The 25,963-nt window shown below is 36.1% G+C and overlaps 1 protein-coding gene across 12 annotated transcripts in view; it reads right to left on the reverse strand.

Moving 5' to 3' along the window:
* TMEM232 (transmembrane protein 232) overlaps nt 1-25,963 on the reverse strand; it is a 326,702-nt gene that overhangs the window by 166,904 nt on the left and 133,835 nt on the right. The window lies entirely within an intron of this gene.

Raw genomic sequence — 25,963 nt, forward strand, 5'->3', positions numbered from 1 at the left:
AACCGTATTGGTGTTATTTCTCCTCCTCCTCTTACCTAAATATCTCCTACTTCATCCCATTTGAGGACTTTTATTAATTCTTCTACTCAGTAACCACTGATTAGAAGGGATCTCTTTAAAAAGTGAAAAAATTCTCGTGACATCAGCAAGATGGCATAATAGAAAACACTGGACTCTCTTTTCTATCGTGGAAACATCAATTCGATAGGAACAAATGGATCAATTCTCATTATGAAAAATCCAGAAACTAGTAGAAGGGCTTAGATTTAGTGTGTAAATCTAGCCACACTAAAACCAGTAGTAAAAGCAGAAACACCCTTGTGCCATAACCCCTACCATTTGCACAGTGCTATACAATTTAGAAAACACAATTGGCTGGACACTTCGCAAATCTAGGAAGAAAAATGTACATCCAGATCCAGGAGGCCCAAAAGATCTCAAATAAAATTAACTCAAAGAAATTCACACTGAGACACATTATATTCAAGATATCAAAAGTATAGGAGATAATTTTGAAAGCAGTGAGAGAAAAACAACTTGTCATGTCAAGGGGATGATTGTAAGACTACCCAAAGATTTTTTTAAGCAGGAATTTTGCCTGCCAGAAGGGAGTGAGATGATATGTTCAAAGGGATGGAAGAAAAAAAATCTGCCAGGAAGATACTATACCTGGAAAACTGCAGTTCAAAAAAAAAAAACCGAAATACTTTCTCAGACAAACAAAAGTTGAGGGAACACATTATAACTAGAATTGCCTTACAACAAATCCTAAAGGGAGTTCTTCAACTTGAAAAAAAGGGATGCTAAACTACAATATGATAGCATAAGAAAATATAAAACTCATTGGTAAAGATCTTGATACTTAATACTACACTTAATACTATATTAGTATAACAATGGTAAGTAAATCAATTTAAAAATATGTTAATGTATACACAATATAAATAGATGTTAATTGTGACATCATAAGCATAAAATGTTTATTAGAGCTTTGAGAAGTGTAGAGTTTTGTATAAGATTGATGTTGTTTTCAACACAAAATAGATTGTTGTATTTTAGGTAAGACCCATATTAATCTCAAAGGAAATACCTACAGAAGTTACACGAAAGAAAAAGAGAAAGGAATCAAGGCATGCAAATAACAAACACAAACACATACACACACACACAAAAGAAGACAGAGCAGGAAAAGAGAGACAAAAATAAAACATGTAACAAAATGGCAATAATAAATCCTTATATATCAATAATTACTTTAAATGTAGATTAATTAAACTTCCCAATCAAAAGACATAAAGTGGCTAAGTGTATAAAAAAATAGGACCCAAACATAAAGTATCTATAAGGGGGTCACTTTATATTTAAGGATACACATAGGCTGAAAGTAAGGCATGGAAAAGACATTCTACGCAAATGATAATGAAAAGAAGCCGGAGTGGCTATACTTATACAGAAAAAAGAAACAGGCTTTAAGTCAAAAAATGGTCACAATAGACTAAGAAAAATATTATGTAATATAAAAGGATCAATCCACTAAAAAGATATAACAATTATAAATATATATGCAACCAAGATAAGAGCAGCTAAATACAGACATTTGCCACATAACAGTGTTTCAGTCAACAACAGACTGCATATATGACAGTTGTCCCATAAGATTATAGTGGATAGAGTTGAAAAAAATTATATTAGCTGGTGACATTTAGCTGTTGTAATGTTGTAGTGCAATGCATTACCTTTTCTATGTTTAGAGGCACAAACAGTTAGCATTGTGTTGCAATTGCCTATAGTATTCAGTACATTAACATACTGTATATGTTTGTAGCCTAGGAGCAATAGGCTATACCAGGTACCCTAGGTATTTAGTAGGCTATACCATCTAGGTGTGTGTAAGTATACTCTATTATGCTTGCATAGTGGTAAAATTGCCTAATGATGCATTTTTAAGAACATATCCTTATTCTTAAGCAATGCATAACTATATATGAGGCAAACATTGACAGAACTAAAGGGAGAAATACAGCAATACAATAATAGTAGGAAATTTCAATAATAAGGATGACAACCAGACAGAAAATTAATGAAGAAACAGCCAACTTGCACAATACTAAAGACTAAATAGACCTAAAAGGCATATACAGATCACATAACCCCAAACAGGATAATTTTTTTTTTCAAGTACACATAAAAAATTCTCCAGAACAGATCACTTAACAGGTCACAATGAACGTCTTCACAAATTCAAGAAGATTGAAACTATGCTAAATGTTTTTCAACCACAGTGGAATGAAACTACCAACTAATAGTGGATGAGAGCCAAATCAAGAATGCAATCCCATTTACAATAGCCACAAAGAAATAAAATACCTAGGAATAGATCTAACCAAGGAGGTGGTTAGATCTCTATAAGGAGAACTATAAAACACTGCTGAAAGAAGTCAGAGGTGATACAAACAAATGGAAAAACATTCTATGGTCATGGACAGAATAATTAATATCATAAAATGGCTATACTGCCCAAAGCAATATACAGAGTCAACACAATTCTTACCAAACTACCAGTATTATTTTTTACAGAAATAGAAAAAAAACACAATTCTAAAATTCATATGAAATTGAAAAATAGCCCAAATTGCCAAAGCAATCCTAAGCAAAGAGAACAAAGCCAGAGGCATTACATTAACCAACTTCAAGCTATACAACAAGGCTACAGTAGCCAAAACAGCATGGTACTAGTACAAAAACAGACACACAGATCAGTGGAACAGTATAGAGAACCGAGAAATGAAGCCACATACTTACAACCATCTGATCTTTGACAAAGTCAACAATAACAAGAAGTGAGAAAGTACTCCCTATTCAATAAGTGGTGCTGGGATAACTTGCTAGCTATAGGCAGAAGATTGAAACTGGGACCCCTTCCTTAAACTATATACAAAAATTAATTCAGACTTAATTAAAGACTTAAATGTGAGACTACAAACTATAAAAATCCTAGAAGAAAACCTAAGAAATGCCATTCTTGACACAGGCTCTGAGAAAGAATTCATGATGAAGACACCAATAGCAATTAAAACAAAACCAAAAATTGACAAGTGGGAACTAATTAAAGAGCTTCTGCACAGTCAAAGGAACCATCAACAGAGTAAACAGACAACCTACAAAATGAGAGAAAATATTTGCAAAGTATGCATCCAACAAAGGTCTGATGAATCTATAAGGAACTTAAACAAATTAAAAAGGAAAAACCAAACAACTCCATTAAAAAAAATGGGCAGGGAAATGAACAGACACTTCTCAAAAGAAGACATACATGCATCCAAAAAGCATATAAAAAAGTCCAACATCTCTAATCATTAGAGAAATGCAAATTAAAACTACAATGAGATACCATCTCACACCAAACAGAGTGACTGTTATTTAAAAATCAAAAAATAACAGATTCCGGCAAAAGTTGCAGAGAAAAGGGAATGCTTATACACTGTTGATGGGAATGTAAATTAGTTCAGCCACAGTGGAAAGCAGTTTGGAGATTTCTCAAAGTTCTTAAAACAGAACTATGATTCGACTCAGCAATCTCATTACTGCGTATATACCCAGAAGAAAATAAATTATTCTACCAAAAAGACAACATGCACTTGTACATTCATTGTAGCACTATCCATAATAGCAAAGACATGGAATCAACCTAGATGTCCATCAACAGTGAACTGGATAAAAAACATATGGTACATATACACCATGGCATACTACACAGCCATAAAAAGAATGAAATAATATCGTTTGTGGCAACATGTATGCAACTGAAAACCATTATCCCAAGCAAATTAATATAGGAACAGAAAACCAAATACCACATGTTCTCACTTATAAGGGGGAGCTAAACATTGAGTACACACGGACATAAAGACGGCAATAATAGACACTGGGACTACTAGAGGTGGAAACGAGGGGAAGAGGCAGTGGCTGAAATACTAATTATTGGGTACTATGTTCACTAACCTGGAGCTCACTACCTGGACCAGGAACAAGCCAAGGTTGTCTACTCTGGTGATGTCTATTTAACAGAGTCCTGAAAGTGCTAGCCAGAGCAATTAGGCAAGATAAACAAATAAAAGGCATCCAAATAAGACAGGAAGAAGTGAAAGTATCTCTGTTTGCAGATGACATAATCTTATATGAAGAAAATCCTAAAGACTCCACAAAATCAAGTGCGTTAAAACCAATAAAGTAAACTAATTTAGTAAACTTGAATGGTACAAAATCAACACACAAAAATTGTTTCTATACACTAATAACAAACTATACAAAAAGGAAATTAGTAAAACATTACATTTATGATAGCAACAAAAAGAATAAAATACTTAGGAATAAATTTAAGCAAATTAGTTAGACTTCTGCATTAAAAGCCACAAAACATTGTTTAAAAACTTAAATGAGACACAAATGAAAAGACATCCTTTGTTCCTAGATTGAAATACTTAATATTTTAAAAATGTTTACACTACCTAACGTAATCTACAAATTCAATACTGTCTCCATCAAAATCTCAATGGCATTTTAGACAGAAATAGAAAAAGAAACTCAAACATTTCAATGGCCTAAAAAGATCCCAACTAGCCAAAACAATCTTGAAAAAGAACAAAGTCAAAGGCATCACATTTACTGATTTCAAAGTATACTTCAAGGCTACATAAATTAAAACAGTACTAGCCTAAAGACTGATATATAGACTAATGGAACAGAATAGAGATCCCAGAAATAAATCCACACATATACGGCCAACTGATATTCTACATGAGTACCATGAATATATAATGGGAAAAGGATAGTCTCTTCAACAAATGGTGTTGGGGAAACTGGATATCCATATATAAATAATAAAATTAGACCCTTATACCATACACAAAAATCAACTCAAAATTGATTAGAGACAAACAGAAGACATGAAACTAAAACTCATAGAAGAAAATATGGGGAAAATACTCTTAAAATTGGTTTTAGCAATGATTTTTTGGAAATAACACCAAAAGCACAGGCAACAAAAACAAAAATAAGTTCAAGTGGAACTGCATCAAATAAAAAAGCTTCTGTACAACAAAAGAAAAAATCAACAGAGTAAAATGACATCTTACAGAATGGGGGGATTATATTTGCAGACATCTATATGTTGAAACATTAATCTTGAAAATAAGAAACTCTTAAAACTCAATAGTAAAATAAAACTAATAACTTGATTACAAAATGGGCAAAGGACTTAAATAGACATTTCTCCAAAGAAACATAGAAGTAGCCAAATGGTATGTGAAAATATGCTCAATATCACTAATTATCAAGGAAATATGAATCAAAAGCACAATTAAATATCACTTCACAACTGTTAGAATATCTATTATCAAAAAAAAAAAAAAAAGAAGAAGAAAAAGACAAGTGTCGGCAGGGTTGTGAGGAAATTGGAATCCCTGCAGTACACTACTGGTAGGAATGCAAAGTGGTATTACTGCTACAGAAAACAGCATACAATTTCCTCTAAAAATTAAAAATGGAAGGGCTATATGATCTGGCAATTCCACTTCTGGATATTGATCCAAAGGAATTAAAATCAGGATCTCAAAGAGATATTAGCATTACCATATTCATTGCAGCACTGTTCATAATAGTCAAGATACGGAAACAACCTAAATGTCTGTTGACAGATGAATGGATAAGGAAAATGTCATATATATATATAATGAAATATATCACACCAAGAAAAAAAAGACAATCCTGCAATATGCAACAACATGGATGAAGCCTGAAAACATTATGCTAAGTGAATTAAGCCAATCACAGAAGGGTAACTACTACATGATTCCACTAAATGAGGTATCTAAAATAGTTAAGCTGCCAGAGGCAAAGAATAGAATGGCAGTTACCAGAGGTTGGTGGAGGGAATAAGAGAATTGCGAATCAATGGGTATAACATTTCAGTAATACAAGATGAATAAGTTCTAGAGATCTGCTGTAAAACATTGTGTCTCTAGATGCAGGATTCATGTGTTTGATTAAATTAGTGATGTCTCTGTGAACATATTATGTTACTCTTGATGGATGGGAGGAGTGAAGTGTAAAGTGACACTATAATTTTAGCATTCATTTCTGGACCATATTAAATGACAGAAAAAACATTCTGAAGCATGCTGAAGGATCTTAATATAATTCTTACTACTGTAACAAAGAAATTTACAAGCACTTAGCGAGTTATTTTCATTAATGAATATATATCACCATAATTAATTAAGATAGGAAGCCTAAATCTATCTTATTTTTTCTTCTCTGCTATGATATATTATTATAAAAATTAATTTTTAAAGTGACAAGTTGGAATGTACTTTAGCACCATAAATACTTTGGCAACACTGCATTATTTCTGGTTCATGGGTCTTTTCCCTCCGTGTTCAGCTACAGGTGGATTTTAGACCACTGGATCTGAATGGAATACTTTGTATTGTTTATTCTTCAAATATGTAAGGAGGATTCCCATAAGATTCCCAGCTCCTTCTTCTTAAGTAGGTGAAGACCTTTACGTGGTAAAAAGCTTTGGATTGAAAGTTCCAGCGTGTGTTTTTAGCCCATCCCAACAAAAGGAACAGTTACCAACCATACAAGGGAATAAACAGAATGGGAGATAATAGGAAACTTTTAGTTTGAACATGTACAGGGCTAGATTAAAATTATTTAGTAGGAATGATAGCAAATCTTCTAGAGAAGAGTAGCAATGTTTTCGCTTCATCCTGGTTATGTGGGGCTTTGTGAAGATGATGAAGTAAATTTAGAGGGTGAAGTCTCACCTCTATGGTTAATAACTATTTTCCACAGGCTCCATAGATTAAGCTTTAATTGTTGAAGCAGTGTTGACAGGGTAGAAAATTGTCAGGTTTTCACAGTTTGTTGGGAAAAAGCATTCTTAGACCGCAAAATACAGCTTCTATTCAAGATTTGGAAAATGGAGTAAAAGTGGGCAGTCTTAGAATATTTGGCCACAGGGATTCTTCTTCCCTCACCTCATATTTAAAATTTCTAGCTTTTCTTCTCACATATTCTAAACTGAAACTCTTCTCCTCTGCCCTCCCTGCAGTTCCAAGAGCTCTGGGTGACAGCTCAACCCAAGGCTGCAGTGAGCATGAGGGAGGAAAGAGTGCCTGCAGCAGTTTCTCATCCAGCTCCCTGCGGTCTCTGAAGTCCCTGATTTAGGGCTATTTTCCTGACATGTCCAGTTCCAGGCCCTTCTCACCCTTACCTTGAAGTACTAATGCAAACAAAAAGGGCAAAAGCATACTGCTGCAACCTAGGGATTTAACAAACTCATCCCAAACTAGTCACTACATACATTTTCTCACAGAAGTTTGCAGGTTTGGAAAGAATATGTTAGATTTTTCGAACTTCTGACTTACAGGTCAACTTGTGGCATACAGCTTAATCACAGGGAAGGGGGACAGTGGAGAGAAAGAGATACAGGTCAAGTTAAGATTTAAAATTGGTCCATTTATGGCCATCTAGCAAGTTTAGAAACCGCAGTAAAGGCATGTCAATAGTAACAAGTGGTATTTCTTTTATTATTATTTCTATTTTATAATAGATACATATATTTCCAAAATTTCACTTTTAACTTATTGTAATTTTCTCTCATTTTTTTCCTGCCCAGATATTTTACATTTTTGTATAAATTTTCCAATCATATCTTTTACAATTTGTGATTTTTCTGTTTTGTTTATGAAACCCTTCCTTGTTTGATGGTCATAAAGGTACTGTGCTCTATTTTCTCCTAGTTATTTTAAAAGTTTTAATTTATGAGAAATTTTTAGAACTTATGTGTGATTATGGTACTTAATAATCACTTTTAAAAAGTCAAATAGATAATTAATTATCAAAACTATTGGTAATTCTTTCCCCCATGAAAGTGCTACATTTATGAAATATCAGCATAGAAGGCATATTTCCATACACACCCTTACACACACACACACACACACACACACAATTACACATACAAATGTATCTCAAGATTTTTTTTTACATCAAAAACATTCTTAATATGAATGGGACATAGACATCCAAAGCCCAGAGCTGCTTAGCAATGCTTCCCTGAAAGATGGAGCACAGTAACACAAAACAGCACAGCAAGGAAAGACTTTCACATCCTATTGGTAGACTTACAAAAATAATAAGCCATAGGTAATCAGAGGGTGAGTTTATGTTACTCCTCATAAATTTTTAGATTTAAGTTTATTACTACTATAGTTAAATGCCCAGATGCTCTAGAATCAAGTGTAATCTTATAACATTCTCAAAAGAACACAGTAATTGAGCTGCTGAGTGTTATTTTATTTCAAAAACCAACCAATAAAATAAAAACTTGGATGACATAAAAGAGCAACACAATTTCAGTGGGAAAATCGCAAGTTATAAAAAGAGAAATTAATAATAAAGCAGTATTAGACAAATGTAACTAAAATCATTTAGTATCCAAAAAGTGACAATTCATCCATTTTAAATAAGGACAGAAGTTATCAATTATTTTAGCAGATCAACATAATGAGGCATTATATATGTATGTGTGTGTGTATCTATGCAGACACATATATACATATACACCCAGAGACACACACACACAATAAATTCAGGTTAACACAAAAACAGCACAAAATACACCAGGTGAATATTAAAATAAAACATTTTACAGGTGTCTCACTAAGCTTATAAAATAAACTGTTAGACTTCATGAATCTCCAGCATATGATATTTGCTATGTTATCAAACAAGACGGCAAACTCCAAATGTGTAAATACTGTGGCTGTTCAAATTGCTAGTACCGTGACTATTAAAACTTGCAGACATTAAAACATATAACTAAGTTATGTTAGTTTGTTGTGCACAAACCTGACATTTTCTCTGTTAAAGGAAAGTCATTACTACATTTAGTTGCCAACACACCAGCCATACCCTACTCTTTCCTTGAAAATAGAAGCCACTTTTGTACCCAGATCCTAGGAAATAATTCTTATGGGTCATCTTTTATTATGATGATGGTTTCATGGGTACATGTATATATATATATATGTGTGTGTGTGTGTGTGTGTGTGTGTGTGTGTCAAACTTGTCAGGCTGTACAGTTTAAATATGTACATTGTATTGTCTGTCAATTATACCTCAATAAAATTATTTTAGGAATCTAAAAAATAGATACATTTGGTTAACTTCTGTATATGTATATAATATGATCAGTGATATTATACTTTTAGATGTGTCAGCACACAGAACAGTGAATGATTAAGATTGTCTCAATTCTATTGCTAACACATATATATATATTTTTTAAGAGTAAAATATTTTCCATGTATAGAAACCACAACCTTAGTACTGAATACTTTCTTGAATAACCTTCACCAAGGTAAGAGATATATGAAAGATCTAATAGAATATCATTAAAAGATTCAATTGGTTCTAAGATTCCAATTAACTCTCCTTTACTTTCTAAAAAGAAATTATTGCTCTGTGCTAATGATTTTTCTAAGTTAAAATGAATCAAAATGAAACATACAAAGCTATTTCACAACTGTGACATATATTTCATTCACTACTGTCATTGGAGAACCGGCTTAGAAAATCATTCTCAACAAACAAATGAAAGGAAGAATGCCATATTTTACTTTTTCCATTTTGAGACAACACTGAATGGAAAAGCACTTGGGTCCTATGCACATGTCTTCACATCATATTATATTATTGGAATAAATTATTGTAAATCCAGGCAAAGATGACAACACAACAAACTCCCAGCAAACTGAAGAAGTTAATTATAAGCCATATGGAAAACATGTTTTTCATGTACTACAAAAAATTACCACAAGAACTTGGCAGTAAGCAAAGAGATGAGAGATGACAGCAGGGTGGAGAGGTGGTGAGGGAAACCAATGCAATTATCTTCACATACTGGAAGGACTAGAACGCGAGAAAATGAATCGATTTATTTTGGTTGCCTCCAGGGCACAAAATTTAAGCCCAGGTTTGGAAAATATGGAAAGAAAAATTTCATTGTAGTATAAGGACAGATCTTTCAGAGTCCAAAAGTGGAAAGACCTGCTTTGGGAGACTGGGAGTCCTACCTCTCTGTTGACTTTTAAGCAGACTTTGTTCACCGTTTGCAAACATCTGGAAGAGATTTGTGCATTAGATGAGTGCTGTATGATTGAGAAGACTTAGTACTCTGAGATATTTTGGGGTCTATCATTCATTATCTATTTCTAAATATTTCACCCTCTTATACAAGACACACTAACTCAGTGTGTGTTAGTTTCCCACAGAAGACATCATTTCCAAGTTTTATTATTACAACACAGACTCCAGATAATTCAGGCTTTTAAAAAAATCTATCATTTTTTCACTGTGAAACCAAAGTAGGAACATAGGAAGACGGCATTTCAAATTTGAAAGATAGAACACAAAGCTGTGCTTCCCTGTTAGTAAAGATATATATTATAAGTCATCAAAAATAAATACTAACAGTCTGGATGCATACGGGTCTGTAACAGGAATTAAGAAAAATATTTTCTTCTGTAATGAGAACATTTTACTATCATGTTTAACAGCTAAATGTATAGGCTAGGTTTTCTCAATCTATAACATGGGAAGTGTTTTAATGACACAGACCCCTGGACCCCACCTTTTAAAAAGTCTGATGCAAAGTTCTAGAAAACACCCAGGAACTTACGTTAAAAATATGGGCCACACATGATATAGGGTCTGTGGCAAATAATGCTATAGGATAATGACTGTCTGAGAGAATTTCTCAACGTCATCTTTTGCACATTCTTCAACATGCAGATGGACGTTTGTTAAAATTTCATTGAATGGACCATCTAGTCTAGTTAGTTCAGTATAGGGAGGCAGTTATTAGTATGGACTCCAAAATGAGAATGCCTTCATTCAGTCTCAAATGCACCATTTATTAATTATACTTCTTTGGACAAATAAACTTTTATTGCCTCAGTTTTCTCGCTCGAAAATGGGGATAATATGGGTATCTGTGTCATAATCTTGTTGTAATGATTAATGAGTTAAATGATGCATGTCAAGTGCCTAGAAAAATGCCTGGAACATTCAAAGAGCTCAATAAATACATAAAATAAAGTTAATTATTAATATCCTTTATGACCCATAAGGGCAAAATGTTTTTCAAAATCAGAATCTCAATAGGTATCAAGCAAAAATTCTGTATGTTTAAATAAATTAATTTTCTTCACATTCCCTCATAGTTTTCCAGCTCAAAATAATCTCTTCTTTGAGACTATGCTGAAAAAATTTGTATTTCAAATAAGGGCTTATTTAGGCACTTGAACATATTCAAACTTTCCTGTAGCTTAACTCCATTAAGACATGTGTAGGATGGTTCTCCATAAAAGGAATAATAAAAGTCAGAGTCTGAATTTCAACCAAATGTTAAATGCATAAGAAATATTTGTAAGCATATAAAAAATTTTCTATTCAATAAAAAACCACCACTCAGCACTTCAGTTACTAGCCAGAGACCCCAACTTGAATTAATAGCCATTTGACTCTGTGAAAAGCTTGTTTCACACAAACCTCAGAGTGGGAAATGGACATGTTAAGTAGCCTTCTTGTCCTCTAGATTCTTCAAGTTCTACTCCTGTATCAGATAAACAGGGGTCCCCAAACCTACCAGTCCGTGTCCTGTTAGGAACTGGGCCATACAATAGGAGATGAATGGCCAGTCAGTGAACATTATCACCTGAACTCCACCTCCTGTCAGATCAGTAGTATTACATTCTCATAGGAACATGAACCCTATTGTGAACAGTGCATGAGTGGGATCTAAGTTGCTGCTCCTTATGAAAATTTAACTAATGCCTGATGATCTGAGATGAAGCAGTTGCATCAAAACCATCCCCCACCCCACTCCACTCCACCGTCAGGGGAAAAACTGCCTTCCAGGAAACTGGTCTCTGGTGCCAAAAAAGTTGGGGACCACTGAGATAAGATCAAAGGAAAACATCTTCATATTATCTTAATGGGGGTTGTATTCATCTGTTTTCACACTGCTATAAAGAACTTCCCTGAGACTGAGTAATTTATAAATAAAAGAGGTTTTAATTGACTTACAGTTCCACATGGCTAGGGAAGCCTCAGGAAACTCATAATCATGGTGGAAGGGGAAGCAAGCACCTTCTTCACAAGGCAGCAGGAGAGAGAAGAGCAAAGAAGAAACTTCCAAACACATATAAAACCATCAGATCTCGTGAGAACTCACTCACTATCACGAGAACAGCATGAGGGAAACCGTCCTCATGATCTAGTCACCTCCCTCCCTAGACACATGGAGATTATAGGTCTCTCCCTCAACGTGTGGGGATTACAATCGGAGGAGATTTGGGTGGGAACACAGAGCTAAACCATATCAGGAGTCATTATTTTAATTTCTTAGAATAATGCCTTCACAAAACCATGATTTAAATTGTTTCTTTGTAATAAAGGCTTTATGTAAAAATGGTCCATAAGAACATTATTTGAGGCCAAGTGTGGTGTCTCACGCCTATAATCTCAGTACTCTGAGAGGCCCAAGTGAGTGGATCACTTACCGCCGGGAGTTTGAGACCAGCCTGGGCAACATGGCAAAACCTGGTCTCTACTAAAAATACAAAAATTAGTCAAGCATGGTGGCACACACCTGTAATCCCAGGTACTTGGGAGGCTGTGGAATGAGAATCGCTTGATACTATTTTAAATGATTTTCAGTGTCATATGTACTTTATACATAAATAAAGTAAGATTCCTCCAGATATATAATGTATATAGGAATAAGCATTACAAAAAGAAATACTTCCTCACCTATAGTTTCTCACTATAATAATATTAAACTACAATAACCACCATAACATCTATTAACCTTTACTGGGCCTTTACCATGCACTAGGTAATATGCCAAGCGTCTGTATGTTTCCATAGTTTTTTCTCACCCAAAGTCCTATCCCATGGACAGTATTCTTATCATAATTATTAGGTAATGAAAATAAGTTTTAGAAAAATTAAATGCTTTGATCTAGGATTCTGATATTCAAGTGACAAAATTAAAATACGGTATGAGTTCGTTTGACTCCAGATCTGGATTTTTTTCACTCTAAACAAAAAACTTACTAATGTTAAAGGTATTATTATGAGAAAAAATAATTTTCAGTTAAATAAAGAAGAAGCTCCAGATTATTTATATCACTTTTCAGAAAGACAGATCCTTATCTCCCAATAAGTATTTTGAAAAAGCCCACACAGATGATACTACCTTTGGAACCCTCCATTTTCTGTGGTCCTGTGGAACTGGGCTTTATTACTAATGATCATGCATGCAGGACACCCAGAAAAAATCATTTTCTCTATGTGGAAAAATTACTCAGTAATGCTACAAAGGATCATGTTACAATGGACCACATCAGTACAGTTTTCAATTCCTATCATTTGACTGGTGAGATACTTGACAATGTATTTGTCAAGTAATGGCTTTTCTTGGTAGTGACTTATATAAAAGCCAAAGATCCAGTAGAAACATGAAGCGGAGATCAAAAGTTTACGTCTAGAGGTGTTATATTCTCTGGTTATGACAGAGATGAAGAAAATTGTCGAATATATCCTTGGGACATCTTTACCTAAATTTTCAACATGTTATCAACTTATTTCAATCATTTCTCACGAGAAACCACAAAGCTTTGGTAAGAATTGAGCATTTCAAAATAGAATCATCAGTGAGACAAATGCCACTAGTACTATTTATGGCTTCTACAAGAAGTTAGATGTCATAGAAAAATGTACTGACTTTGACTATGAAGAGGCACTTTTCATATGTCTATCCTCTTTAATGCAGATCAAACCTTTAAAAGCATTCAACATTACAACATCTATTTGTCCACCGTGTTGAGAAAACATTGATAAAATATGGGTTATTCATTTCATTTCTTAGTTCAAGTGCGAACATAAGAAAGACATCAGTGAAAGCAAAGAAAATGAAAACAAAAACAAAAACAAAAAACAAACAAAAAAAGCTATCCATTTCCTCTAAACCACTTGTGAATGTACAAAGGGCAATTTCTTCAATAATCTAGTCTGTTAGGGATTACCTTCCGCCTCTCTATCACTGTGCCACTTTAAAGATTGAAATGCTGATAGCATGTGACCTTTAGAGATAGCTCTTTGATTCGTAACATTGTCTGGCTGTTGACACAATGGTATTCAGAATCTCCTAGTTTATTCAATGAAAAATAATTATACAAAAGTAGTACCAACTTTGATGAAACTGTTGCTCACCATACAAGTATCTAGGTGGCTAGCTCATCTAGGAACACAGGTGACAAAAATCAGAATTGATTGTTCTTGGATGTCATACCAAACAGAAACAAGTGTGTTTATTCAAATTTATAAAGATGAGAAAACAATGACCAAGAATGACTATATTCTTAGCAAGTGTGAGCTCACATAGTTGTCCATAATGTATGGCACTGCTCAGAAGGAAGAAAGCTCACATAATACCAAAAAGATTCTCAGTAGGTCTGCTTTGATGCCATTATAGGTAAAAAGAACAATATTTGAGCTAGGAAGATTTTGGATGTGTTTTCCAGAAAACTGGGAATTATTAAGCTGTAGATGATTAGCAGAAAGACAAAATGTCTTCCAAGAATTCGCCCAAATTCTAGGCCATCAAAATAAAGTCTTCAGGAAAAGATTTGAAAACTTCAAAATAAAAGAATAACAATGAGTAAATGAATTCAATAAAATTATGAACTTCCTGGGGGAAAATATCAGATTTTCTTTATCCATTCATCTGTTGAGAGACACTTGTAAAAAATTATGAGACTCTGTCTTCTGCAACCACATATATGGAACTAGAGGTCATTATGTTAAATGAAATAAGCCAGGCACAGTAGGACAACCTGCATATTCTTGCTTATTTGTGGGAGCTAAAAATTAAAACAATTGAACTCATGGAGATACAGAGTAGAATGATGGTTACTAGAGGCTTGAAAGGGCAATAGGGTGATGAGGAGGAAATAGGGGTTGTCAATGGGTACAAAAAATGGAAAGAATGAATAAGTTCTGGTATTTGATGGCACGACAGAGTGCCTATAGTCAATAATAATTTACTGTACATTTACAAATAACTAAATGGTATAACTGGATTGTTTGTAACACAAAAGTTAAATGCTTGAGGTATTCAATACCTCATTTACCCTGATGTAATTATTACACATTGAATGCCTGTATCAAAATATCCCACATACCTGATAAATATATACACCTACTATGTATACTCAAAAGTTGACATTGTAAAATTTTTTAAAAATCACACTGTTGGGGGGAGTCTGGCAAGATGGCCAAATAGGAACAGCTCTGGTCTGCAGCTCCCAGTGAAACCAACGCAGATGGTGGGTGATTTCTACATTTCTAACTGAAGTATCCAGTTCATCTCATTGGGACTGGTTAGACAGTGGGTGCAGCCCACGGAGGGCAAGCAGAAGCATGGTGGGGCATTGCCTCACCCGGGAAGAGCAATGGGCTGGGGAACTACCTTCCCTAGCCAGGAGAAGCCCCGAGGGACTGTACCATGAGAAACTGTGCTATCCAGCCCAGATACTACACTTTTCCCACAGTTTTTGCAACCCACAGACCAGCAGATTCCCTCCTGTGCCTATACCACCAGGGCCCCAGGTTTCAGGCACAAAACTAGGTGGCTCTTTGGGCAGACAATGAGCTAGCTGCAGGAGTTTTTTTTCATACCCCAGTGGTGCCTGGAACCCCAGCAAGACAGAACTGTTCACTAACCTGGAAAGGGGGCTGAAACCAGGGAGCCAAGTGGTCTTGTTCAGCAGGTCCCACCTTTATGGAGCCCAGCAAGCCAAGAACTACTGTCTTGAAATTCTTGCTGCCAGCACAGCAGTCTGAAGGCAGCCTGGGAGGATCGAGCTTTGTGCGGGAAGGGGCTTCCGTCATTACTGCAACTCCAGTAGGCAGTTTTCCCCTCACAGTCTTAAGGGAGCCAAACTCACTGCAGCACGGCAAAGCAGCTGTGGCCAGACTGCCTCTCTAGATTCCTCCTCACTGGGCAGGGAATCTCTGAAAGAAAGGCAGCAGCCCCAGTCAGGGGCTTATAGATAAAACTCCCATCTCCCTGGGACAGAGCACCTGGGAGAAAGGGTAGCTATTGGCGCAGCTTCAGCAGACTTAAACTTTCCTGCTGCCAGCTCTGAATAGAGCAGCGGATCTCTCAGCACAGTGCTTAAGCTCTGCTAAAGGGCAGACTGCCCCCTCAAATGGGTCGCTGACCCCTGTGCCTCCTGACTGGGAGATGCCTCCCAGCAGGGGTCAACAGACACCTCACACAGGAGAGCTCCGGCTGGCATCAGGCAGGTACCCCTCTGGGATGAAGCTACCAGAGGAAGGAACAGGCAGCAATCTTTGCCATACTGCAGCTTCTGCTGGTGATACCCAGGCATACAGGGTCTGGAGTGGACCTCCAGCAAACTCCAGCAGACCTGCAGAAGAGGGGCCTGACTGTTAGAAGGAAAACTAGAAACAAAAAGCAATAACATCAATATCAACTAAAAGGACACCCACTCAAAAACACTATCCAAAAGGCATCAGCATCAAAGATCAAAGGTAGATAAATTCACAAAGATGAGGGAAAACCAGTGCAAAAATGCTGAAAATTCTAAAAACCAGAATGCCTTTTCTCCTCCAAATGATCGCAACTCCTTTCCAACAAGGGCACAAAACTGTATGAAGAAAGAGTTTGATGGGTTGACAGAAGTAGGCTTCAAAAGGTGGGTAATAACAAACTCCTCTGAGCTAAAGGAGCATGTTCTAACCCAATACAAGGAAACTAAGAATTTTGATAAAAGGTTACAGGAACTGCTAACTAGAATATCCAGTTTAGAAAAGAACATAAATGACCTGATGGAGCTGAAAAACACAGCATGAGAACTTTGTGAAGCATACACAAGTATTAATAGCTGAATCGATCAAGTGGAAGAAAAGATATCAGAGATTGAAGATCAACTTAATGAAACAAAGCATAAAGACAAAATCAGAGAAAAAAGAATGAAAAGGAATGAACAAAACCTCCAAGAGATGTGGGACCATGTGGAAAGACCAAACTACAACTGATTGGTGTACCTGAAAGTGATGGGGAGAATGGAACCAAGTTGGAAAACACACTTCAGGATATTATCCAGAAGAACTTCCCCAACCTAGTAAGAGAGGCCAACATGCAAATTCAGGAAATACAGAGAACACCACTAAGATACTCCTCGAGAAGAGTAACCCCAAGACACATAATTGTCTGATTCTCCAAGGATGAAATGAAGGAAAAATTGTTAAGGGCAGCCAGAGAGAAAGATCAGGTTACCTACGAAGGGAAGCCCATCAGACTAACGGCAGATCTCTCAGCAGAAACCCTACAAGCCAGAAGAGAGTTGGGGCCAATATTCAACATTCTTAAAGAAAAGATAAGAATCAAATAGACACAATAAAAATGATAAAGGGGATATCACCACCGATCCCACAGAAATACAAACTAACATCAGAGAATACTACAAACACCTCTATGCAAATAAACTAGAAAATCCAGAAAAAATGGATAAATTCCTTGACACATACACTCTCCCAAGACTAAACCAGGAAGAAGTTGAATCCCTGAATAGACCAATAACAGGCTCTGAAAGTGTGGCAATAATCAATAGCTTACCAACTAAAAAGAGTCCAGGACCAGATGGATTCACAGCCGAATTCTACCAGAGGTACAAAGAGGAACTGGTACCATTCCTTCTGAAACTATTCCAATCAATAGAAAAAGAGGGAATCCTCCCTAACTCATTTTATGAGGCCAGCATCATCCTGATACCAAAACTGGGCAGAGACACCATAAATAAAGAGAATTTTAGACCAATATCCTTGATGAACATTGATGCAAAAATCCTCAATAAAATACTGGCAAACCGAATCCAGCAGCACATCAAAAAGCTTATCCACCATGATCAAGTGGGCTTCATCCCTGGGATGAAAGGCTGGTTCAATATACACTAATCAATAAATGTAATCCAGCATATAAACAGAGCCAAAGAAAAAACCACATGATTATCTCAATAGATGCAGAAAAGGCCTTTGACAAAATTCAACAACCCTTCATGCTAAAAACTCTCAATAAATTAGGTATTGATGGGACGTATCTCAAAATAATAAGAGCTATCTATGACAAACCCACAGCCAATATCATACTGAATGGGCAAAAACTGGAAGCATTCCCTTTGAAAACTGGCACAAGATAGGGATGACCTCTCTCACCCCTCCTATTCAACATAGTGTTGGAAGTTCTGGCCAGGGCAATTAGGCAGGAGAAGGAAATAAAGGGTATTCAATTAGGAAAAGAGGAAGTCAAATTGTCCCTGTTTGCAGACGACATGATTGTATATCTAGAAAACCCCATTGTCTCAGACCAAAATCTCCTTAAGCTGATAAGCAACTTCAGCAAAGTCTCAGGATACAAAATCAATGTACAAAAATCACAAGCATTCTTATACACCAATAACAGATGAACAGAGCCAAATCATGAGTGAACTCCCATTCACGATTGCTTCAAAGCAAATAAAATACTTAGGAATCCAACTTACAAGGGACGTGAAGCACCTCTTCAAGGAGAACTACAAACCACTGCTCAAGGAAATAAAAGAGGATACAAACAAATGGAAGAATATTCCATGCTCATGGGTAGGAAGAATCAATATCATGAAAATGGCCATACTGCCCAAGGTAATTTATAGATTCAATGCCATCCCCATCAAGCTACCAGTGACTTTCTTCACAGAATTGGAAAAAACTACTTTAAAGTTCATATGGAACCAAAAAAGAGCCCGCATCGCCAAGGCAATCCTAAGCCAAAAGAACAAAGCTGGAGGCATCACGCTACCTGACTTCAAACTATACTACAAGGCTACAGTAACCAAAACAGCATGGTACTGGTACCAAAACAGAGATATAGATCAATGGAACAGAAGAGAGCCCTCAGAAATAACACCGCATATCTACAACTATCTGATCTTTGACAAACCTGAGAAAAACAAGCAATGGGGAAAGGATTCCCTATTTAATAAATGGTGCTGGCAAAACTGGCTAGCCATAAGTAGAAAGCTGAAACTGGATCCCTTCCTTACACCTTATACAAAAATTAATTCAAGATGGATCAAAGAGTTACATGTTAGACCTAAAACCATAAAAACCCTAGAAGAAAACCTAGGCATTACCATTCAGGACATAGGCATGGGCAAGGACTTCATGTCTAAAACACCAAAAGCAATGGCAACAGAAGCCAAAATTGACAAATGGGATCTAATTAAACTAAAGAGCTTCTGCACAGCAAAAGAAACTACCATCAGAGCGTACAGGCAACCTACAAAATGGGAGAAAATTTTTGCAACCTACTCATCTGACAAAGGGCTAATATCCACAATCTACAATGAACTCAAATTTACAAGAAAAAAACAAACAACCCCATCAAAAAGTGGGCAAAGGATATGAATAGACATTTCTCAAAAGAAGACATCTATGCAGCCAAAAGACACATGAAAAAATGCTCATCATCACTGGCCATCAGAGAAATGCAAATCAAAACCATAATGAGATACCATCTCACACCATTAGAATGGCAATCATTAAAAAGTCAGGAAACAACAGGTGCTAGAGAGGCTGTGAAGAAATAGGAACACTTTTACACTGTTGGTGGGACTGTAAACTAGTTCAACCATTGTGGAAGTCAGTGTGGTGATTCCTCAGGGATCTAGAACTAGAAATACCATTTGACCCAGCCATCCCATTACTGGGTATATACCCAAAGGACTATAAATCATGCTGCTATAAAGACATATGCACATGTATGTTTATTGCGGCACTATTCACAATGGCAAAGACTTAGAACCAACCCAAATGTCCAACGATAGACTGGATTAAGAAAATGTGGCACATATACACTATGGAATACTGTGCAGCCATAAAAAATGAGGAGTTCATGTCCTCTGTAGGGACATGGATGAAATTGGAAATTATCATTCTCAGGAAACTATCGCAAGGACAAAAAACCAAACACCGCATGTTCTCACTCATAGATGGGAATTGAACAATAAGAACACATGGACACAGGAAGAGGAACATCACACTCTGGGGACTGTTGTGGGGTAGGGGGAAGGGGGCGGGATAGCATTAGGAGATATACCTAATGCTAAATGACGAGTTAATGGGTGCAGCACACCAGCATGGCACATGTATACATATGTAACTAACCTGCACATTGTGCACATGTACCCTAAAACTGAAAGTATAATAATAATAAAAAAAAGAAAAGAATTTTCAACCCAGAATTTCATATCAAGCCAAACTAATTTGCTTCATACGTGAAGGAGAAATAAAATCCTTTAGAGACAAGGAAATGCTAAAGGATTTTGTCACCACCAGGCCTGCCTTACAAGAGCTCCTGAAAGAGGCACTAAATATGGAAAGGAAAGACCAGTACCAGCCCCTGCAAAAACATGCCAAAATATAAAGACCAATGACACTATGAAGAAACTGCATCAACTACTGTGCAAAATAACCAGCTAGCATCATGAAGACAGGATCAAATTCACACATAACAATATTAACCTTCAATGTTAATAGGTTAAATGTCCCAATTAAAAGACACCGACTAGAAAACTGGATAAAGAGTCAAGATCCATCAGTGTGCTGTATTCACGAGACCCATCTCACATGCAAAGACACACATAGGCTCAAAATAAAGGAATGGAGGAACATTTACCAAGCAAATGGAAAGCAAAAATGCAGGGGTTGCAATCCTAGTCTCTGATGAAACAGACTTTAAGCCAACAAAGATAAAAAAAGACAAAGAATGGCATTACATAATGGTAAAGGGATCCATGCAACAAGAAGAGCTATCTTAAACATATATGCACCCAATACAGGAGCCCTCAGATTCATAAAGCAAGTTCTTAGACACCTACAAAGAGATATAGACTCCCACACAATAATAGTGGGAGACTTTAATACCCCACTGTCGATATTAGACAGATCAACGAGACAGGAAATTAACAAGGATATTCAGGAATTGAACTCATCTCTGGACCAAGTGGACCTAACAGACATCTACAAAACTCTCCACCACAAATCAACAGAATATACACTCTTCTCAGCACCACATCACACCTATTCTAAAATTGACCACATAATTGGAAGTAAAACGCTCTTCAGCAAATGAAAAGAACGGAAATCATAACAGTCTCTCAGACCACAGTGCAATCAAACTAGAACTCAGGATTAAGAAACTCACTGAAAACCACAAAACTACATGAAAACTCAACAACCTGCTCCTGGATGACTACTGTGTAAATGATGAAATTAAGGCAGAAACAAATAAGTTCTTTGAAACCAGTGACAACAAAGGAACAATGTACCAGAATCTCTGGGACACAGCTAAAGCAGTTTTAAAAGGGAAATTTATAGTACTAAATGCCCACATCAGAAAGTGGGGAAGATCTAAAATCGACACCCTAACATCACAGTTAAAAGAAGTAGAGAAGCAAGAATAAATAAATTCAAAAGTGAGCAGAAGGCAAGAAATAACTAAGATCAGAGCAGAACTGAAGGAGATAGAGACACAAAAAGTCCTTCAAAAAAATCAATGAATCCAGGAGCTGGTTTTTGGAAAAGAATAACAAAATAGATAGAACGCTAGCCAGACTATTACAGAAGAAAAGAGAGAAGAATCAAATACATGCAATAAAAAATGATAAAGGGGACATCACCACTGATCCCACAGAAATACAAACTACCATCAGAGAATACTATAAACACCTTTATGCAAATAAACTAGAAAACCTAGAAGAAATGGATAAATTCCTGGACCCATACACCCTCCCAAGACTAAATCAGGAAGAAGTTGGATCTCTGAAGGGACAAATAACAAGTTCTGAAATTGAGGCAGTAATAGCCTACCAACCAAAAAAAAAAGACCAGAACCAGATGGAATCACAGCCGAATTCTACCAGAGGTACAAAGAGGAGCCGGTACCATTCCTTCTGAAACGATTCCAAACAATAGAAAAATGGGGACTCCTCCCTAACATATTTTATGAGGCCAGCATCATCCTGATAGCAAAACCTGGCAGAGACACAACAAAAAAAGGTTTCAGGCCAATATCCCTGATGAACACCGATGTGAAAATCCTCAGTAAAACACTAGCAAACCAAAGCTGGCAGCACATAAAAAGCTTATCCACCACGATCAAGTCAGCTTCATCCCTGAGATGCAAGGCTGGTTCAACATATGCAAATCAATAAACATAATCCATCATATGAACAGAACCAATGACAAAAGCCACATGATTATCTCAATAGATGCAGAAAAGGCCTTTGATAAAATTCAACACCCCTTAATGCTAAAAGCAATCAATAAACTGGGTATTGATGAACATATCTCAAAACAATAAGAGCCATCAGTAACAAACTCATAGCCAATATCATACTGAATAGGCAAAAGCTAGAAGTATTCCCTTCGACAAGTGACACCAAAGATGCCCTCTTTTACCACTCCTATTCAACATAGTATTGGAAGTTCTGGCCAGGGAAATCAGGCAAGAGAAAGAAATGAAGGGCATTCAAATAGGAATAGAGGAAGTCAACTTCTCTCTGTTCGCAGATGACATGATTGCATATTTAGAAAACCCCACTGGCTCAGCCCAAAAACTCCTCAAGCTGATAAACAACTTCAGCAAAATCTCAGAATATAAAATTAATTTGCAAAAATCACAAGCATTCCTATACACCAGTGATAGACAGCACAAATCATGAATGTACTCCCATTCACAACTGCTACAAAGAAAATAAAATACCTAGGAATCAAACTTAAAAAGGATGTGAAGGACCTCTTCAAGGAGAACTACAAACCAGTGCTCAAGGAAATAAGAGAGGACACAAACAAATGGAAAAACATTCCATGCTCAGGGATAGGCAGAATCAATATCGTAAAAATGGCAATACTGCGCAAATTAATTTATAGATTCAATACTATTCCCATCAAGCTACCACTGACTTTCCTCACAGAACTATAAAAAACTACATTAAATTTCATATGGAACCAAAAAAGAGTTTGTATAGCCAAGAAAATCCTAAGCAAAGAGAACAAAGCTGGAGGCATCACGCTACCTGACTTCAAACTATACTACAAGGCTATAGTAACCACAACAGCATGGTACTGGTACCAAAACAGATATATAAACCAGTGGAACAGAACAGAGGCTTCAGAAATAACACAACACACTTACAATCATCTGATCTTCGACAAACCTGACAAAAACAAGCAATGGGGAAAGGATTTCCTATTTAATAAATGGTGCTGGGAAAACTGGCTAGCCATATGCAGAAAAGTGAAACTGGACCCCTTACTTAAACCTTATACAAAAATTAACTCAAGATGAGTTAAAGACTTAAACGGAAGATCTAAAACCACAAAAACCCTAGAAGAAAACCTAAGCAATACTATTCAGGACACAGGCATGGGCAAAGACTTCATGACTAAAACACCGAAAGCAATGGCAACAAAAGCCAAAATTGACAAATGGGATCTAATTAAACTAAAGAGCTTCTGCGCGGCAAAAGAAACTATCATCAGAGTGAACAGGCAACCTACAGAATGGAAGAAAATTTTTTCAATCTGTCTTTCTGACAAAGGTCTAATATCCAGAATCTACAAGGAACTGGAACAAATTTACAAGAAAAAAAACCCCCATCAACAAGTGGGCAAAGGATATGAACAGACACTATTTAAAAGAAAAACATTTATGTGGCCAAAACAAGCATATGAAAAAAAGCTCATCATCACTGGTCAAAAGAGAAGTATAAATCAAAACCACAATGAGATACTATCTCATACCACTTAGAATGGCGATCATTAAAAAGTCAGGAAACAACAGATGCTGGAGAGGATCTGGAGAAATAGGAACGCTTTTACACTGTTGGTGGGAGTGTAAATTAGTTCAACCATTGTGGAAGACAGTGTGGAGATTCCTCAAGGATCTAGAACCAGAAATACCATTTGACCCAGCAATTACATTACTGGGTATATACCCAAAGGATTATAAATCATTCTACTATAAACACATGCACACGTATGTTTATTGCAGCACTATTCACAATAGCGAAGAGTTGGAACCAACCCAAATGCCCATCAATAATTGACTGGATAAAGAAAATGTGGCACATATACACCATGGAATACTATAAAGCCATAATAAGGCATGAGTTCATGTCCTTTGTGGGGACATGGATGAAGCTGGAAACCATCATTCTTAGCAAACTCACACAGGAACAGAAAACCAAACATTGCATGTTCTCACTCATAAGTGGGAGTTGAACAATGGGAACCCATGGACACAGGGAGGGGAATATCACACACCCGGGCCTGTCAGGGGTTGGGGGCAAGGGAAGGGAGAGCATTAGGACAAATACCTAATGCATGAGGGGCTTAAATCGAAGAAGATGGGTTTTAAAACCACCACGGCACATGTATACCTATGTAACAAGCCTGCAAGTTCTACACACGTATCCCAGAACTTAAAGTATAATAATACATAAATTTAAAAATATCAGACTGTTGAGGAGGAAAAAAATGTGAGTTTTGTGAGTATCCACAGAAACGTGCAATCCCATCATCATAAGATTATGCCAGAGTACAGGGGGTCATGACCAAAGGGAGGCCAAGAGGTTTCTGGGAGTAAAGATTCTTCCCATGGAGGGCCTTTTCTGGACCTACCACTAGAAGTCAGGAAAAATTAACCTACATAGCCAGACAAGAATTGAAGGCCAAAATTGTAGATGAGTCTGCTTAGTGGTGGTTTAAAAATCATGTATTGAGCTGCTATGTAGGAAAATTTCTGACATTCTGAATAACTAAGATTGCGAACAGCAAAAGAAATGAATACCTTCATTTATCTTCATTTTATTAATAATATAAACATGGAAGAAATACATTTTTTGTACTTAAGAATAAAGATCTGTTTAAAATTGGCACCAATAAAAAAAGCTGGAAAAGTGGGAAAAGGTCACACTAATTACACTCAGAAGCTGGGTTTCAATCTATTGATTAAGCCAAAAATATATTGAAGGCAATTTAAAAATAGTGAGCAAGTTTTTGAGACTGAAATGTGTATCTATTTCTAAAGTCTTACTATTTAAAATTATATTCAATCATAATTTCCCCCAAATCAGTGAATTATGGTTTTGGCTAAAGACAATATCTTACTTCTTTAAATCCTTCCAAAATCTTGCAATTATATCTGAAATTTAATGATTTATTTAATTACATTATAAATCCACTATCATAATTGCTTACCTATTATGTATTATTATGCGAGATGCTGGGTTACTAGAAATATAATTCAGACATGATTCTTCAGTATCAATTATCTCAGCATTTAATGGAAGTGAGAATCACATACACAATAGACTATAATAATATATAAATTGCAATTATTTTTCACAATAAATCTGTAAAGTTTTTTTCAACCACAAAAGACTACTTTGAGTTAACATTGTCCCCATAGTACTCTTGGAAAAATCAAAATATTTTATTCTATTATCTCTCATAAATACAGTAGCAAAATGACCTTTAGTCCTGAGACATAAGACAGCTACTATTTGATGGACTATAAGATGTCAGGTGTGAATATTATACTAGAATATTTGAGTGAAGTAATTGTAGAGAAATCCTCTGGGCAGGAAAGGAGCAAGAGGGAAACAGTAAATGCCTAGAGAAAATGGAGGAAAGAAGATAAATCCTATGGGGAACAAAATAAAAATAAAGAGGAAATAAACTTCATATACACCACCCA

This window comes from Pan troglodytes, chromosome 4, assembly GCF_028858775.2.
Source record: "Pan troglodytes isolate AG18354 chromosome 4, NHGRI_mPanTro3-v2.0_pri, whole genome shotgun sequence".
In the NCBI taxonomy this organism is placed as follows: Eukaryota; Metazoa; Chordata; class Mammalia; order Primates; family Hominidae; genus Pan; species Pan troglodytes.